Source organism: Nicotiana sylvestris, chromosome 6, assembly GCF_000393655.2.
Source record: "Nicotiana sylvestris chromosome 6, ASM39365v2, whole genome shotgun sequence".
Classification (NCBI taxonomy): domain Eukaryota; kingdom Viridiplantae; phylum Streptophyta; class Magnoliopsida; order Solanales; family Solanaceae; genus Nicotiana; species Nicotiana sylvestris.
In genome coordinates this window covers 88,031,256-88,046,669 of record NC_091062.1, presented here as the reverse complement: position 1 = coordinate 88,046,669, position 15,414 = coordinate 88,031,256, and the positions used below count along the sequence as shown (strand labels likewise).

Sequence of the window (15,414 nt, the reverse complement as noted above, 5' to 3'; positions counted from 1 at the left end):
TCTAAGCCAAATTTGGTAGACCGTCAGTACTTCATTACCCATTTTCGATTCCGACAAGTCAACACTTTAACGAGCCTTGAAGTAGGGGACATTTGTAGGCGTATAAAATTTGTGATATTTAAATTTGTAAATTAATTTGGACTATATCAAGATATATTGGTCCAGATAAATATTATGGGCTAATATATAAATGAATTAATTATATAAGCCCAATATATATGGATTAAATAAATAAATCTTAATCCATTGGGCTAGCCTATTTAATTGGGCTAAAGTGATGAGCCCACTTCATTAAGCCCAAAATGACATCTTCCTAGAGGCCCAGTATCATGCCACGTGTCAAATGACGTGGCGTGCCAAGTCAAACAGGAGAGCCAATAGGATCATGCCACGTGTTAAAATGACAAGGCATGCCAAGTGACATTAAAAGGCCATTGAAATCGTGCCACGTGTGCAAGTGACATGTTCTGGCCAGTCAAATGCCGCCATGTCACACTTCAATTTGATGGGTCGGAAAGAGTTTGTTCTTATCATAACTCTTCCTTTCAACAACTATAAATAGGGGTCTTCATAACTCAGAAAGACACCAGAAGTTATAACAAGAAGCAAGAAAGAGCTCGTGGATCAAACGCTGCAAATTTCTCCACAAGTGTCAAGCTTCAAGTTCAAGTTCAAGAAATCAAGTTCAAGTTCAAGAATAAAGAACAAATCAAGGTCAAGTTCAAGTTTAAGAACAAGATCATCATTTGTGACAACAAATACATATTCAAGATCAAGCTCAAAGGCCCTTGAATTTATTTACTATTGAAAAAAAGAATCAGAGGATTAATAGAGATTGTACACTCAAATATTTGAAATAAAATACTACGATTGTTGCGATATTTTTCGGTCTTGATTTTATTTTCTCGACGCAAATTTATTGTCTACAGTATGCATAACAATCCTGCATTTTCACTCATGCATAACCATAAACAATGTTCATATAGTTCATGTATAACAAGTCTATGAATTCACCAATTTAAAGAGTATTTGGAAGTTCAAATTTAAAATTAGTAAGTGAAATCCATCACTCGCTCTATTAAAAAAGGAATACCCCATCTGTTTTAATTAATACAATGGTGCTTGACTGAGTACAGAGCCTAAGAAAAAAAATTCTAAAAATTATGGTCTGAAATAAGTCATAAATATTTATGTGATTACAAATAATCTCATTAAGAATAAAATAAGTATTTTATAGTACGGATAAAGTATTACATCTCCTTATAGGAAAACTATCAAATCCTATTATTCTATTTTAATCCTTACATAATTGTTGAGACCCACTCGATATTGAACTACATTTTTGTTAGGCATACTTCGAAGTACAAGAGTTAAATATTTAATTTTAGGTGTAAATTTGAATATACAGTAAAACTTTTTTACAAGAGTCTTATTTGTTACGATATTCTGTAATAGAAAATATATATTATAACATAACATAAAAAAATGATTCCAAACAAAATTTGGCCATTATAGTGAACTGCTGTATAAAGGATAATTATAGGGAGGTCTCGCTGTAGATTCTTTAAATTATAATAATAAAATTTATATATTTAAAACTATATAAAATGTATTACAAGTTAATATAGTTAATAATTTGGCATATCAAAAAATATTTGAAAAAAGGGTCAAAAAAGCTTTTCAAATAATAGATGTGCCAAACAGAATAATATGAAAGGATTTAAAACAATGTAATTTGATTTCCTACCTTCACTTCCCTTCCTCGTTAGGTACTTACTCTAGTCTCCTAGAATCAAGTCACTTCCTCGGTTTTCTTACAAAGCATTTATTCTATGAGGAATTGGATGTTTTGAATTGTGGGAATTGCGGATTTGGGGAAAGGAAGCAAAGTCCGAAAGTCCGAAAGCAAAGTCACTTCGTTGGTTTTATGATGAATGCTACGTGAAAAGTCGTTTGGTGCTGATGTTAATTACCGAGGGTCGTTTGGTTGGAAAGAAGTTATCCTATTCGGAATTGGTTATTCCACCTTTCTATGGGATAAAAAATACTATAATTCGGATTAATTATACCGCAATTTTCTAACAATCAAATATTGCATAAATTTAATCCCGTGATTAATTATTCTTTATCCCTGGTACCAAACGAGCCCTAAATTGGAGTAGAAGTGTTTAATTGAGGTAAGGGTATAACTGTACTTTAATACTTGGAGTTAAGCCCGCCTATCTTATAAAGCCCATTTGCTCTGGAACTTTCACCTATCTTTAAGTTTTCCTTTTCACTCCATTCTTGTTAGATTAGGGCTAAATTTTAGCCTAATCCTTTCTTTTGGGGTGAGCTGGACTTTGAAAGCTATCCAAAAGGTAAATGTGATGTTTCCCTTTTTTTCATGCTTGGTTCTATTAAAGTTTTTGCACTGCTAAACTTCCTTTAAGTTCACATTTAGTTGAGAAGTAGGTTGCCATGTGAGGGGCTTGATAGATAGAGTTACTTGGTACTTAGAGGCGGATCCAGGATTTTAGCTCTGTGGACTCAACATTTATTATTTTTGGCGTTAAACTCATTATATTTTTAAAGTTATGTGTTCATATCTACTATTTATTGTTATTTTAATAGATTTGTATCCATAAATTTATGCTGCATATAGAAAGTACTGGGGTCAGATCAATCCGTTGTTTGAAGGTTGCATCCGCCCCTTTCGGTACCTATGTTGGTGGAAGATAGTAGGTATGTTATGAAATAGCAGTAGGCATCTTATGGAATAGTCCAGGAGTGCATAAGTTGATTTGGACACAACCATTATATGAAAAAAATTAGGTTGCTTTGTGAGCTTAGTAAAAAAGCCTCATGAGTGGGAGGTGATGGAGAAGAAGTGTAGTGCCTTCGAAGGTCTATAGTTGCTAACATTTAGGTATGTATTTGTAATTTTGTATGCATGTATGTATTTGTATGGGGTTATGATATTGGTTAAGTACTAGAAGGAGAAGAAAGATAGAAGAAAGAGAAAAAGAATGAGAGAAGAATAAAGGAGGTTTCCTTAGTATGCTTTACTTCCAGCCAAGAGAGGTTTCTTTGAGAGCTTTGTATCCAACCAAGAGGTTGATATTTCGGGTCACTAAGGTAGGAAGGGAAGAAAGTGCAAAAACTTGTAGACTTAAGAAGAGGATTTGGATTTTGTAGGGCGTTGTTTACCAAAATGGGAACAAAAGAAGAAGGTAGAGGTAAATTTAAGCATTGGTCGCCTAAGGTGTTATTTAAGTATGTTGCAAACAAAGTATATGAAGGTCTTATTTATATGTCACTATTTCCTTTTTAGTCTATTTTAAAGGAGTGACATCTTTGTATATTTGAAAATTCTTTAACTTCAAACTTTTCATCTTACTCCTATAACATGCTCTTATAGCATAGAAATGTCATAACATATTTAAGACCACAAGTTATAAGAGTACTTTTGGTATGTGCCAAAAATATTTCTTTCATAATCTATTTGCTTAGTCAAACAATGTTATATAAAATAAAAAGGAGGGGGTATGATTATCTCTAATAGGAGTAATAGATTATTCTTCACTAAGGTAAAGACAAATAACATAATAAATAGAAGATAATGATAAAGTCTTCTTTGTGATTTACATCAGATATATCGTCGGCCATAATTTTGCCGTTTGGATTTTTGAATGACTAGAGATTTACTTCCTCGCAGCTAGTTTTTGCTTATCTCGCTAGTTGGCTTAACTAATGTTGGATGGACTTTGTGAAAGTAAATAAAGTTAGTGTTAATGCTTGTTTGTTGGCTGGAAGCAGTGGCACAACTAAAGGTAAGGAGTGGGTTCAATTGAATCCCCTTCATCCGTAAATTACAGTGTGCAAGTAGGGTAGAAACACTTTTTTTGTATATATATATAAGCGGTTGAATGCCTTATCATAAAGGAGATTTCTAGGTACAATATTAATGTTTTTTTTTTTAAATCTCCTTGTCAGGAATTTTGGCTCCACGCCTCTTCCATTGGCCGACATAACTGGTTATTGTTGTTTTTTTGTGCTTTAATTCCTTTATAATGCTCATTATAAGTTGACATAATAGTCTTCAGTTCATGAATTATAAACGTAAAGCTGTATGAAATTCTTGATGTACAAATTGTAACTTCTATCTTGTCTCTCTGTACCCTACTAAAAAGTAAACAAGTTTGGGTTTTGTATGCATGACTTAAATTTCTGCATTCAGGTGAGTTAAGATGCATGGAGCCGGAAATACACAGACTAGTCCCTTGGTCTAGTATACTTAGGTTTTAACTTACAGGAATTACTGAACAAGAATAGTATATGCAGGTGCAAAGAATTTTGTCTAACATGCTCTTTTGAATTTGAATCCCCATATTCCTTTGTCTGTTTTTGTCTCTGATAGTTTCGTTCACTATACCCTAGTCTTTATCTTATACTAGGTTAGGCCTTCTTGCTTTAAAATCCCTATACCTGACTTTTATTTGGGGAATATGCTTATTCTCAGATATTTAATTCCTCTTCAACCCTTAAGGTGAGTTCGTTAAACATTATTGACCTGTTTAGTAATGATCCTGTAGGGGTGGATGTGAAGGCAAGTTTCTGAAAGTACTGGACATAGTGGACCCACTATATTGGATAAAGAGCACTCTCCAATTGATGCCTGAAGCCTATACTCTATGTCGCCAATATGTCCAGCACCTCTTTGCCGCCAATTTTGGAAAGCTGAGAACTACAATGGCGGGTTTTTTTCCAAGTCTTCCCCTAGAAGTATTATTCTTTCAATACTAGATCTCTGTCTTTGTCTAAATACATATGCTTTGGTGACTTTAAGGATTCTGTTCCTGATAAGTTAGACAATGATTGCCCATGTTTTAAACTATTTGAAGTGATACCTTCACGTATTATCTTCCTTTTTCCTTCCAGTTAAAACATGTATGTATGGCTTCATGTCACTTCACCAGCAGATTCCTGGTCACGTATACACTTATATCTCCATCTACTGTTATCTAACTTTGTGGTCTCTTTTGGTAGATGGGGCCAGTTTCCTGCATATACACCCCAAGTTCCTTCACTCGAATGCCACTTCACATAAGTGGGCATTTGGAGTTATGTGTTCTTGTCAGTGCCTCAGCTTCCAAGGGTCGAATAATTGCTGACTTCACTTGCTTTCCTTGTGTTCTGTTTTGTAGCCATAGCTGAACTGGTTGACAACGCTTTTGAGTGAGGTAAATTGCTGCTCAAGTTTCTAAGTTTTTCTATGTTCTATTTCGTTTTTGGTCAGGAAATGATAGAAGTTGCTTCCTATTTTCCGCTGCGCTGGGGAAAATTGCTAACATATTTGGTATATGGAGGCTACACTTGTTCTTAATATTTGCTAACATATTTGTTCTTCACTACTTAACCCTATTTTTGTTTAGAATTTCTAATTATGATGTCTTTGACCTATTTTTTAATTGGAAAACCTCTGAAGTAAACAGAGTGAAACATCTATATTTAAAATATATTGTCACTCTATTTGTCCTGAGTTAAAAGTTTGTTGATCTAGAGAAAATGGACATTGGGCCTAATTAAACCCCAAAAGTTAGCTCATGATGTGAAGATTATCCAAAATGATATAAGGAGATAATAGTCTATTCTCTCAGCCAACATGGGACAATCTAACAGTCCAACCGCACACCCATATCTAAACTTTTGGAGCGTGGACAGTATAATATGAGGGCCCAACATTGGGTGAACTAAGAATGGAGATGAGTCTAGCTCTGATACCATGTAAAATAAGATGAATCTAGAGACTAAATCAATTCCAAGAACTAGCTCATAAATTGAGAAACTACGCAAAATTGTATAAAGTGACAACAATCCGTTCGCTTAACCATGTGGGACATTCTAAGAATTGTAATGAGTGGAAATGTAAGCTTTCAAAAATGTGGATTGATTTGAAGTCATCTCTTTGTCGCTTAAAGCGATAAATCAATATGAAGCAAGGAGTTATTGCTTCAGAGAAATGTGCACTTTAAATAATGACGCACAAAGCAATCGGTACTTTGAATCTTAACGGTGAAGAGTTGTACCAATATCGGTATTATTATTAATTTGATAAGGAAGACTGTTATTATATATTTAATGCTGAATTAGTGACTTTAATTACAATTTGAATATTATAGTGGTAAAATCTATGTTGGGCATTTCCAATTTTCTGTATATTATGCGCCTTACATTTCGTTTCAAGCCCTATGGTTTTTTGGTCATTTTGCTTTAAGAAACACTAGTCTTGTGCAATCCTTATTGCATGAGCTTGTTTTGGAGGTTGAGTTAGATCAAGATCTATTTTCTTAACCAAAGCTGTTAGATAGTTATGTGTAAATAGTCCTAGTTCCATAATAAGTAGTAGAGTATGTCCTAGTCCCATGTGTAGTAGGTGTTAGTTTGGTAGTTAAATAGTATTAAATAACCTTAATCCCATATATATTAGGAGTAGGACATGTATTATATATATATACTAGTCTCACGATACGCACGTTGCGCGTGTATTTTATTTCAATGGGTATAAATTTTTATAAATTATATTAAATTTGTGCTTGAATCATAAAATATGTCAAAGAAAAAATTCTAAGTTCCTGAAATTTATGATTCTTGATTCTATTTTGCTAACTTAACAAAAGAAGAAATTTTGTTCCACAAGAGTTCTCAATCATCCCCGTCAATATATTTAACATAAAATCATTTCAGTTTTATAATTTTATTACTATAATTTTATAAGCCATGCATCCTCTTTAGTTTCAACATGATCTTATAACTTTGAAGATTTAGAATTATTTTATTTTTATTTTTTAAAAAAACTATGTATTCTTATTTTCATTCTAAAAAGACATAAAGCAGGACGCCCTGGCATAAGATGTTGATACTATTCTAGAAGGAGTAAAAGTATAAATTCCATGTAAAAATAAAAAATAGAGTTTATTATTTCAATCAATTTTCACGGATTTATTGTGTTAGTTTTCTTGTGTGTGTATAATAAATTTTTATATTTTAATTTGGAAGCGTTAAAAGTTAGTCTAATTTGATTCAAAAAGAAAATTATAATTGTTTTCTAATATTTTCATGAGACGATTGTTACTAAAATAATTTTCTTGTATACTTTTTTAGTTTTATGTAATCAATAATTTTTATTTTGTCATTTTTGTAAGCGTGGTCATAATTAAACAGCCAACATCAAAAACTAAAAACGGCATTCCTAATTTCTTCGTAGAATTGTGTGCACGTAGTATAGAACATTTAAATTTGGTTTCTACCTCATTCAACTCTCTAAAAAATATTCAAGAAAAGTTGTGTAAGACTACAAATATTTAGTTAGAATTAAAAGTTAAACTAATACTAATAACATGGACCTCCTTGAAGATAATTGGTCCTCTGATAAAGTTTTCTTTCATCATGTGAACAACTTTGGTTATATTTTTTCGATCTATATAAGGTAACTTTTCAATTGATTTGAGTGTCCTAAATATTTGGATTATATACATAATTTAAATAGGGAAAGATTTAATAAGTCAAATTTTAATTGGTTTTAAAATCTTAAAACTTAGGAAAATAACTTAAATTACAATTCTATCCAATATGAAATCTATTTTTAGAGGATAAAAAAGACGAACAACATTTCGCTAAGGGCTTTCGTGCTTTTAATATAGTATAGATATATATATATATAAGGCTCATTGTATCATTGTTAAGATATGTGAATAATATTAGATTTTCTTCCGTGCATTCTCACATGGTATCAGAGCAATTGTGAGAGATTTATCGTTGTGCATAAATTCCAGCGATTTCGGGAAGAGAAATCAATCACCGGAAGCCTTTTTCCGGCGACTTTTTCAAGGCTATTTGTGTCTACGTTGTCTCTGTCAGTGTTGTGCAAAATCCAACACTACCACAAGAGTCACCATTGTCCGGCGACCAAACCCCAAAAAAATCTCCGGCAGCAGCCTCCCCACGCGCCACCAGAAGCTCACTCGTGTGAGCTCAGCCGCGACACGTACAACATCTTCCGGCCATTTTTGAAAAAGCTTCTTCGGAACAGCTGGGCCATCTATCAATTCCGACCCCACCCATACTATTTTCGTTTGATTTTGACCACTTTGAGTTTTTCCGGCGACTACACTGATTTTTCCGGCAACTACAGTAATTTTCCGGCAAAAAACAGTATCTCCTTCGTCTATTTCAGCGTGTTTTCAATTGATTCTTTCTGTTATTTGGTGATACTTTTATAGACATCACTTCAATCCAGCGATGTCTTTGGGAGTCGATGCTTTCGGGTCTAAAAAACCCAGGCTCTGCAGTTTCGGTGTTATGATTACTTCAGAACCTTTAATAGGAAGTTCAAACTACTTAGCTTGGGCCTCGTCTGTCGAGTTGTGGTGTAAAGGTCAAAGTGTTCAAGATCATTTAATCACGAAGTCTAGCGAAGGAGATGAAAAGGCCAAAGCACTTTGGGAGAAGATCGGTGCTCAATTATGTAGTATTTTGTGGCGATCTATTGATTCCAAGTTGATGCCCTTATTTCGTCCATTGCAGACATGTTATTTGGTTTGGGAAAAGGCTCGCACTTTATTCATTAATGACATATCTCGTTTCTATTATGTGATATCGCGGATGACAAATTTAAAAAAAAAACATTAATTAGATATGTCTACTTACTTGGGACAAGTACATGCAGTCATGGAGGAATTTGAGAAGTTGATGCTAGTTTCTACTAGTGTTGAAAAGCAGCAAGAGCAGCGACAAAAGATATTTCTAGTTCTTACTCTTGTTGGATTCCTAATGATCTTAACTCAGTACGCGATCAGAATTTTGGCTAGTCCGACTGTCCCCACATTTGATGAATTATTCTCTCGATTACTTCGCCTTGCTGCAGCACCAAGTCACCTAGTGAGCTCATCACAAACACTTGACTCATCTGTTCTCGTATCCCATTCAGTGGACAATCAGACATCTCAAACTATGGAGAATAGACGACGAGGAGGTCATTTTGGAAGATCTAGACCCAAGTGCTCTTATTGTCATAAACTTGGACACACTCGTGACGCGTGCTGTTCTTTACATGGTCGTCCACCCAAAAATGCTTATGCTGCTTAGACCGAGACTACAGGTAACCAGGGATTTTCTTTATCTGAAGGGGAGTATAATGAGTTTCTTTAGTATCGAGCAAGTAAGCAGACATCTTCACAAGTAGCCTCTATTGCTCAGACTAATACTTCTATTGCTGGTAATTCTTTTGCTTGTGTTGTGGACTCAGCTGCTTCTGATCATATCTCTAGTAATAAATCACTTTTGTCGCATATTGCGTATTCACAGTCTCTTCCCACTGTTACTTTAGCCAATGAGTCTCAAACTAAAGCAAAAAGAGTTGGACAAGCGAATCCCCTACCCTCTGTCACTCTAGATTCCGTTCTTAATGTCCCTGACTATCCTTTTAATCTTGCATCTGTTAGTCGTTTGGCTCTGCCTTCCATTGTGGTATATATTTTATTGATGATTTTTTTATTATGCAGGACCGCAGTACGGGACAGACGATTGGAACATGACTTGAATCAGAAGGCCTTTACTACCTTAACTCACTTGATTCTTCCCAAGCATGTCTAGTTACAAATCCTCTGGACCTAATTCACAGACGTTTAAGACATCCAAGCTTATCCAAGCTTCAGAAGATGGTGCCTAGTTTGTCTAGTTTATCTACATTAGAGTGTGAGTCATGTCAGCTCGGGAAACATATTCGAGCCTCATTTCGTCGTAGTATTGAGAGTCATGCAGAGTCTGTTTTTCTTTAGTTTATTCTGATATATAGGGTCCTAGTAGAGTCAGTTCAACCTTGGGATTTTGTTATTTTTTTAGTTTCATTGATGATCATTCAAGATGTACTTGGATTTTTAATGAAAGATCGTTCTGATTTACTTTCTATATTCTAGAATTTTTGTGCTAATATTAAAAATTAATTTGGTATTTCTATTCGCACTTTTCGCAGTGATAATGCCTTAGAATATTTATCCTCTCAATTTCAGCAGTTTATGACTTCTCAAGGAATTATTTATCAGACCTCTTGTCCTTATATCCCTCAGCAAAATGGGGTTGCAATGAGAAAGAATAGGCACATCATTAAGATTGCTCGCACACTTCTCATTGAATCTCATGTTCTGTTGCATTTTTGGGGTGATGTAATTCTCACAGCTTGTTATTTGGTTAATCGGATGCCTTCATCTCCCATCCAGAATCAGATTCCGTATGCAATATTGTTCCTCCGTCACCCTTATACTCTATTCCTCCTCGTATTTTTGGGAGCACTTGTTTCGTTTATAACTTAACCCCTGGGAAAGAAAAGTTAGCTCCTCGTGCTCTCAAGTGTGTCTTCCTTGGTTATTCTCGCGTTCAGAAGGGATATCGTTGTTACTCACCTGATCTTTGTAGGTACTTTGTGTCATCTGACGTCACATTTTTTTGAGTCTAAACCTTTCTTTACCTCTTCTGACCACCTTGATATATCTGAGGTCTTACCTATACCGACCTTTAAGGAGCTCCTACTTCACCTTCCGCCACAGAAGTCTTACCCATTCCAACCATTGGGGAGTCTAATGTAAAGCCCCAGAAAATTTTGCGAAGTAATTTAAGATTTCGTGGTGCCAAGGTAGACTAATTATTTTATCTCGCGTGCAAATGAGGATTCATGATATAATGGATATCAATTGGATATGTTAATAAGTGTATAAGTCATATTATAAGTGATTTGGGGTCTAAGAAGAGGCCTAAGTCTAAGCCAAGTTGGAAAATTTCATAATAGACTAAAGTTGTAAATAAGTACGCACAAGACCTTACTTTGGACAAGCATATCTCCATTTATATACGGTGTTATGCGATGCACAACCTATCAAATTAAATCTCTTTGCGTCTAGTTTCCAACGCATCAAACTGTTTGTCATTTGGAGATGTATACAGAAAGTTATGACCATTTTACCAAACCTGTGTCAGATGCGTGTCAGCGGCGCGGCCGCGGGAAAACTGAAAGTTTCTGCCTCCGAGCGCGGTACGAGCACGGCCACCGCGTCCCGGGCACAGTTTGACCGCGGTCGCGCCCCTAGCAGCCCTATAAATACCCCAAGACCGGGTATGGAAAGTCTCTAAGTCATTTTTTTGAGCTAAGGCTTGCTCTATCAAGTGGAATCCGTCCCATACTTCCCTCCTATGATCCAAGGTAATGTTTTTGGAGTATTTTGAGTTGATTACTACTCCTAAACACTTATATTAACAAGGATTGATCTTGAAAATCCATAGATTCCCATTCAAATCCCTAAATTGATCAAGAACACTACAAGTGGGGATTCTCAAGATTCTTATTGCAAGAGGTATGTCTATCATCTCTAACTACTCTATGGTGATTATTTATGTATGATATATACGTTAGAACTCATGTGATGGTGATTGGAAGCCATATGTGCCTAACCTAGGTTGTGTTGGTGCTGTAGAGATTGTGAGATGTGTTATTGAGGTATGATTCTTGGGTGTAATAGTATTATGTATACATGCATGTACAAATTAGGTTTGTGGGAAGATTGTTGAACATAAATCAATAAATATTGAGTTGGGGAATGAAGGGAATCTTGTAAAAGAGATTTGAAATCAAGATGCTCAACTAGTATTTGATAAAATGCTCAAATGAGATGAAATCATGAATACCTTCCTAATTTGTGTTCAATTTTGTTATGTCTCAAGTAGATTGGGATTGCTAGAATTTTCGGAACGTCGTAGTAACTTAAGGAAAGCTTAAACAAGGTATGTATGGCTAAAACCCTATTTTCTTAGAAATTGAGCTCCCATGGTGTCCCTGCATATGTTGTAAGTCTGGAATTTGAATTATGTAGTATTTGTTATTTCAAAGGATTTGGTGTTGCAAGAATATATGTGAAAGGTGTGTCTCAATGTGTTCAATGTGGCACTCTTGGTAATTGGGGATATATGAAGAATGTGAACTATATGCTAAGTTACATAGATTTCAAGTCAAGTTAAATTGTGATTACTATGCCGAATCATGAGAATTCCTCTCTATGCTTATAACTTGAATTGCTCTTGTATGTGCCCATTATCTTAAATTGCAAGTTTGATGTTGAAAGTGATAGTGATATGGAATAAGAGTTATGAAATATGGCCTAGTGCCAAGTATGATGTGATAATTGTGGCCCCAAGTGCCGATGAACTAATACATGTGAAACCAAAGATTGAAGTGAGATGGATAAAGGAAAATGGTAGCGTCTTGTAAGACGGATTAGCCGATTGGGCCGTGATCGAACGCCATGTTATACACACATGGTGGTAATGCGATGATAATTGAAACTGGAAAGTGAGACTAAAATAAGGGTAACGTCTTGTAAGATGGCTTAGCCGATCGGGCCGTGATCGGACTCCGCTCAAGAAAGCGGTGGTATTGTGAATGATGATGAACAGTATTAAAAGCCCCAAACTAAAGCTATGGAAATTATGTGAAAGCTATGTGATTCCTTTTATTTGATGATGTAGTAATTGTTTAAAGTTTTTGTTGAATCCTTATGATTTCTTTGTCCTTGTATGATTGTTCTTTCTAATGAGATGGTATTTAGTTATACATACTAATGCTATTCGATGGCACTAACGTCCCTTTTGCCGGTGGCGATACATCTTTAAATGGATGTAGGTGTTTCTATAGCAGGCAGAGTTGGTCGCAGCTAGTGCCGCATTATCCTTTCAGCTGACTTGGTGAGCCCCACTTCGTTTCGGGGTCCTGTTTCATCTGTTTATCATGTACTTTGTATTTGAGGTATAGTCGGAGCCTTGTTGCCGACATTTCCATATTAGTCTTCAGTTGTATTTAGAGGCTCCGTAGACAGGTTGTGGGTAGTGTCGAGTATTCGAATTAAAGTAGAAATATTGATGTTTGACAATGATGTATAAAACTTGTAATATTTTCAAAATTGTGAACGAAGTTGTTAATGGAAATGAAATGGACTTGTTAATGACATGTTTATAGAATTTGATTAATGGTGTACATTTCCTCTTTATTCAAAGACAAATTTGGGTAGTATGAAATCTAACAGGCTTGCTCAGTCGGGTTTACTCAGTTGAGCGCTGGTCGCGCTCCTCGAATTTTGGGGCGTGACAAACTTGGTATCAGAGCCTATGGTTTTAAAGTGTCCTAGGATGTTTTGAGTCGTGTCTAGTAGAGTCCTTCTTATCGGTGTGTTGTCGACCACATCTATAAGTTGGAGGCTACACGGACATTTAGGAATGTGACCCTTCTTCAACACTCCAGATCATGCGATAAAACTTGACTATAAGATTATTTTCTAACTCATGCATTGAGCTTCAAGGTATGTTTAAACGCTCTTTCGTCTATTTCAAGTAGTGTTGTCATATGGTATGACCAATGGGAAAATGCATCAATATTAAGGAGATGACATATGTATCTTGTTGAACGAATGGTATGTGCATATAGGATAAGTACATCGTACCATGAGCATAATTTATTCGAGAAGAGTGTTAAAAAAATGATTACCACCTCTAAAGAAATAATGAATTGATAAGTGATATGTAAGCTTGAATAGCACATGTGGGTAGTGTGCGAAGTATATAAATGATCCTAAGGTGTGAAAGAAAATTAGTTATATAAGCACGTGATATATGGGAGACGTGACCAGGAGATTAATGATGAGAGTGCAAGTCTCTCCTAGGAGACAAGAAGTTATGAAAGGAGAATCAATTGAACCCACGACGAGAAGACCCCTTTACTACGAACTTTATAAAAATCCAGAAGTGTATGAAGTGATATTACACTTCTAACGGATATTGACATGAGGAATTGGAATCCCAAGCCCGTGTGGCTAAATAAGAGAAGAGAACTTATGAGATTAATACCATGGTGACTTAAAACTCCCTAATAGTCGAACATATATATGAGGGATAGATATATGAGACATATGTCCCTAAAATTGCCAAAATTCAAGACTTGTGTCGAAATCCGGAACATTTGCCCCAAGTGGGGGAGGAAGGCCATATTGAGGCCACTTAAATACAATGAAACAAGAGTAAGACCATGTAGCTATGATGTTTGAATATTTTGTTGAAGACATGCGTAGTCTAGAAAAGTGATAATGGATAACGTGATTATCTGAAAGGATACGCTAATGATAGACCACTAGTACCCCCCAAAAGGTGGAAGGTTAAGGAAGGTAAATTCTTCATACATGGAAATGTGAATGATAGGGTCAACGATCCTAGAAACTAAGAGTATATTTGTAAAGGGATTTTATACTTGTTAGAGGGTCAGGAACAATGGAACCTAAGGAAGTACTATAGGTCAAATATGGAAGGTTGCGAGTTTTTAGAATGGGTTAATCATAGATTTGCAATTTAACCAAAGTTCCAAGACGTTAAGAAAGGCGGAACGAGTGGGAGAAATAAATGTGATGCTATAATAATCCAAGAGGGTATTTGGGCTTGATGGAGAGCAAATAAGTGTTAAGTGATATGCGGATGAACACACTTTCCCACGGATATCCTCACAAGAGTTAAGAGGTGAGCATGATGAAATAACTAAGGGAAAAGACCACGTAACATATTGAAGGTTGCATGGCTATTCACTAGCTAGGAAGAATGAGGTGAGAAGAAATGGGGAGAAAACCTATAAATTGAGATGGTCATGGTTATCATAAAATATCTTGTATCAGAATGGCGGACTCGCTTAGAGCAGAAGTGTTAATAAAAGTTATAAAGGACGAACCGTACATATAATAGAAAGTGAGACTACTGGAGGTGAAGTTGTGGTATGATAAACTCACTAAACCAGGCACAATGATATTACAAGTTCACGGGAGGTGGACAAGGGTGTGGCACAATAAGGCTATCAATTATGCACTATGAGCAAAATAGAATGGGAATGAATTTTCTAGTTAGAAGGAAAAGATGGTACCAACATATTGTCCAGGCCAAAGGGCGAAAAAAAGGGGGAAAGACAACACATCTACCCAAAGGGCAAATGAAAGGTTCAAAATAGATTTAAAGTGGATGAACACTTGTTACAGACCGGACATGTTTAACATGGTAACTCTTAAACCGCAATATCAAGGAACACTATTGGTAGCTACAATACAGGGAATGAGGTAAGTTACTCATCGAGGATAGAATCAGGTGGACTAAGTTTTACACTTAAGAGTAAAATCAAAAGTTGTTGTTGAAGAATTGAGGAGGATCTCAAGTTTCAGAGAATGCCCTTCTCGGGCCAGTGACTCTTCCTAAATTGTATACATATAAAGGGTGTTGGTTGATATGTGTTTTGGGCGGTATTTAACCGTAAAGAGGGATCTTGAGAATATTCACAGGGGAAGTAGTGTGGTTTCTTAAATTTTA

The 15,414-nt window shown here is 35.6% G+C and overlaps 1 long non-coding RNA gene across 4 annotated transcripts; it reads left to right on the top strand.

Moving 5' to 3' along the window:
• The first annotated feature begins 1,768 nt into the window (after positions 1 to 1,768).
• Positions 1,769 to 13,000, top strand: LOC104234202 (uncharacterized). 4 transcript variants are annotated; one of them, XR_712900.2, is made up of 3 exons: positions 1,784 to 2,360; positions 4,575 to 5,222; positions 12,707 to 13,000. It is a non-coding gene; the product is annotated as an uncharacterized lncRNA (long non-coding RNA). The 4 variants fall into 4 exon arrangements; XR_712899.2 differs by lacking the exon at positions 12,707 to 13,000 and adding an exon at positions 9,543 to 9,909 and having other exon boundaries at positions 1,785 to 2,360; XR_712898.2 differs by lacking the exon at positions 12,707 to 13,000 and having other exon boundaries at positions 2,224 to 2,360; positions 4,575 to 4,764; positions 5,029 to 5,450.
• Positions 13,001 to 15,414: the final 2,414 nt, after the last annotated feature.